Raw genomic sequence first — 4,373 nt, 5'->3', positions numbered from 1 at the left:
ATCTCTCCCTCTCTCTGTCTCTCCTTACCGCTTACACCCCTCGAGGTGGGCATGACACCCCACATCCCCCAAACTGCCTACATGAGATGGACGCTATAGCAGCCCCCCCGCCCCCACCAAAATCCACCCACCCAGCCGCCCACTCCCTTCTCTCCTTCTCCAGTTTTGTCTAGATCTCCACTACAACTCTCCACTATTCTCCCCTCCGCCATTTTCCCTTCAGGAGAAAGTAGACACTGAGGTGCAGGAGTGGAGGTGGCAGTGTAGGCGTTCAGGCTGACAGCGTTTTGCTGCCATGTTTTTTCCAACTGCCTGCTGTGATGGGGGTAAAGGAAGGGGTGGGAAGGAAAAAAAGAGAGAGGGGTGGATGTGTGGAAGCAGAAGAAGAGGGAGAAAAAAGTGTGTTTGAGACTGCAAACTTGGCAGATGTTGATCAGGTGGGGGTTGGGTTTGGACTCTTATCGACTAAGCTGAGACACGATTCAGTGAAGCGTTGAGACTGTTCATTGTTTGTTTTTTTTGGGGTACGAAAAACTGCAGTTTTGCTGCAGGGTGCTTGCCTAGGCCTTAATCGTAAATCAAATCAACCTTATTTTCCCATTGTGCCGTCTTCATGCTGCTTTTTTTTTTTCCTGCATCACAAACTCTGATTTCATGCTTGCAGTTTATTTTAGAAATGTGCTAGCTGCCCTGTTCACAGCAACAAATGTGAAAAGCAGCACTGACGCTCATTCAACCCGAGGTTATTTTGGAACATGTTTTTGTTCACACTTTTCGTATCTGTACATACTTTTCATTTAACATGAAATTGCTCAGCGTGGGACGACATCGGGGATTGTTTCATCCAAAGAGGGCAAGCACCCTTTAGGGTCTAAAACAAACAAACAAAAAAGTGACACAGTATATTAGACTACATGACATACGGTTTGTGTTGTAGCATCAAGTGCTTCTTTACCTATCGGATATGTACGTATATTTGTTTTTATGAGACTTTGTTATGAAATAAATCACACTGTAAACAAACTGTGAACTACCAGAGTTCCATAGGCTTGATGTATAATTTTTACAGATGGCATTTCAGAATAAAAGCAATGTCAGAAAGCTGTGGCTCAGTGTGTCTGTTCATAAGTAAAGTTTTCTACATGGCTTACAGCACTGAGGCAAATTAAGAGGACTAAACCTCAAATAAGAACACTGAGGCCTTATGATGAAAGATTTACCTCATAAGTAATTTTAAGTCCCTGTCGAGCTAGTTTTGTTGCAAACACTCAGCCACTTTTTTTAGGTACTGTTGTAATTGCTCATTAACACAAATCTTTAATCAGTCAATGTAAACATGGTCAAGATGACATGCTTGGGTTCAAACTGACTTTAAGTGACTTTAAAAGTAGTGTGTTGTATGGGCTAGTTTAGGGGTGTCCAACTCCAGTCCTCAAGAGCTACTGTCCTGCAGCTTTTAGATGCATCCCTACTGCAACACAGTTGAATCAAATGGTTGGATTACCTCTTCAGCATGCCATCACGTTTGGCAAAGGCCTGATAAAAAATCCATTTATTTGATTCAGGTGTGTCTTAGTAGGGATGCATCTAAAAGCTCCAGGACCGTAGTTCTTGAGGACTGGAGTTGCCCATATGGAAAAGAAATAGTAAAAACTTATATGTGATTACTCCTGAAAGTGGCCACTTTCATGAGTAAATCATATAAGGATTACATGATTTACTCCTGAAAGTGGCCACTTTCTCATTACTTTCATACATTGTTTTAGTAAGTATCCAAAACATACAACTTTCATTATATAATTTTTCAAGGGATCTTATGTGTTTTCACTCTTGTATGCTTTTCACACAAGTTTCACACAAGACAGATACAAACTTTATAAGATTTATATATATCTTTTCCATATGGGTGGACACCCGCTGGCTAGTCTGAGTATATGAAAAACTGCTGATTTACTGTGATTTTTTTTTCTTTCTCTGTACAACCATGTCTAGGGTCAGAAAAAGAATATCCAGAGCAGCAGTTGGGTGAAAATGCCTTTTGGTGCCAGAGGAGAATGGTTCGACTGCTTTGAGTGGGAGGCAACAGCCACAAAAGTAACCACTTGTTACAACGAGGGTATGGGGAAGAGCATCTTTGGGCGGCAGAAGACCACACTGGGTGCCAATCCTCTGAGCTAAGATTAGGAAACTGGGGCTACAATACGCACATGACTCCATCCTCCCTTTTATCAAAGGTTCAGGTTGGGAGTGATGATGTAATGAATGGTGTGAGGGATGTAGTCTTGTCACACTTTGGGTCCGTTATTACCGAGTTCAGTGCCACAGCCCAAGTATTGCCGCGGTCTATCCCAGATCTTCCAATGGCTTCTGATGGCTGATAATGCGCCATATCACAAAGCTTCTTGAACATGACAATGACTTCAGTGTACTGAAATCAGGCGCCAGCTCTCAACCCAATAATTTTCCCACAAAGAATTACACCAGTTTAGCAAGAACGCAAGTCTAACTCAATACGAGTAATAATGGATTGGATTTATATAGCGCTTTTCAAGGCACCCAAAGCGCTTTACAATACCACTATTCATTCACTCTCACATTCACACACTGGTGGAGGCAGCTACAGTTGTAGCCACAGCTGTCCTGGGGCAGACTGACAGAAGCCAGGCTGCCATATCGCCCCTCTGGCCAACACCAGTAGGCAAGTAGGGTAAAGTGTCTTGCCCAAGGACACAACGACCAGAACAGAGAGCCCAGGGATCGAATCGGCGACCTTCCGGTTACAGATGCGATTCCCAACCCCCTGAGCCACGGTCGCCCCCCTGGTGTATCTACCACAACGTGGCCTTTTGCCCTGTTTTCCAATAATGTACTTATGTTTCTTTTACAGTAGAATTGCCTTCAGATCGTTGGGTTTAAGGTATTGATAATAAACTTTCAGCACAGCATCACTTTGGTCACTTTCAGGCTGCTGTTCACACATTCTCATATTGAAACTACAGTACAGATTTCCTGTGGCGTAGTGTAGTTAGTGACACCTGTTGCAGTTACATTTTGGTCTTGGAACTGAAAAGAATTAACCTCACTGAGTCACACCAGCACATTTAAAAAAAGAAAGGCTAACAAATATGTATAAGTAATAAGTATTTTATTTACTTTTCAGGCTTGAATATGTTTCATATGAAAGGCAAAATTAAGATGAATACTCTTCCTCTCCATATTTAGGCACATTACAGAAAGGCGGTTGTAAATGGAGCTGTCACTAACTAAACAGACAAGACTGGAGAAAAACAAAAATGCAAAACTCAAATTACAGTTAAGGGCTCTGTGCACCCACACAGGTGTTCTCGGTTATTCTGGCAGATTAGAGCTCATTACAGGTTGGCGGGAGTACGTTTTGTCTCGACAGAAGTGAACAGTACAGTCGGGGGCGTGTCAGTCAAACGTGGTCTGTAGAGGCTCACACGGTGCAGAGAAGCAAAGTGACAGCACCTGTGTGGGTGTACCATGGCTGTGCAGGTGATTTATGCCCAGCGGGGCAGGTGAAAGACGTGGCTTCAATGTGATGTGTACACAGATCGAGGCACATAGACATTAGCAGACAGTTCAGCAATGAGAGCAATGCAGCATTGGAGGGTGAGCTCTTATCCATCGGAGAAATAAATGTTACACGGAGGAGCTTTGGGATTAGTATGGGGGTGCAAATGCAACATTTGTCTTTTTCTTTGAGACCTCAAGTATTCACTCCTGACCCTGCCTTTACCTCTAATCATAGCATATGGCTTAGGTGTGCCCCAGTGACTGAACACTGAGCAAGAATATTGAGCTTACATCATATAGTCACCACGTACAAGCAAAGAAAACACTGTTTCGAGTACAAACCTAGAAAGATAACACCATAAGTGCTCCTTCTGGGTTCAATGAAGGCGCAGATTACCTTTGTCATCCATGACTAAGCTACAGAAAAAAACAAAGAAAAATTCAAGCTTTAACTCTGCCTGTTCATGTCAATCTTGCTCTTACCCCAGAATCACAGGAAAGAACATCTCCCTGAACTTAATGCACAAGGGAGGTCCTGATCCACCAGCTGGACAAACGTTCACAATAATGAAATGTAGCATTCTGCATTCGCTTCGATCCATCAGTCAGTGTTTTGCACAAAGCCTCCATTTCTTTCCCTCTTGTTTTGTTTGCACATTTCATTACAAATAAAACCAAGGGCAGTGGCAATTTAATTACCTCTTAGGCAGTGTAATCCTCACTGGATTCTGGGAAGCAGCATGTAGCTATGACAAAGCTGCCCAAAAATACCACAACAGCACAAACACGAACGGTCCTTTATGTCGCTGTGGCCCAGTGATGGGTACCAGATGGCA

Source organism: Pundamilia nyererei, unplaced genomic scaffold (assembly GCF_000239375.1).
Source record: "Pundamilia nyererei isolate P.nyererei 1_Seehausen unplaced genomic scaffold, PunNye1.0 scaffold00100, whole genome shotgun sequence".
NCBI classification, from domain to species: Eukaryota; Metazoa; Chordata; class Actinopteri; order Cichliformes; family Cichlidae; genus Pundamilia; species Pundamilia nyererei.
The sequence above is the reverse complement of the archived record's forward strand: the minus strand, read 5'-3'. Positions refer to the sequence as shown.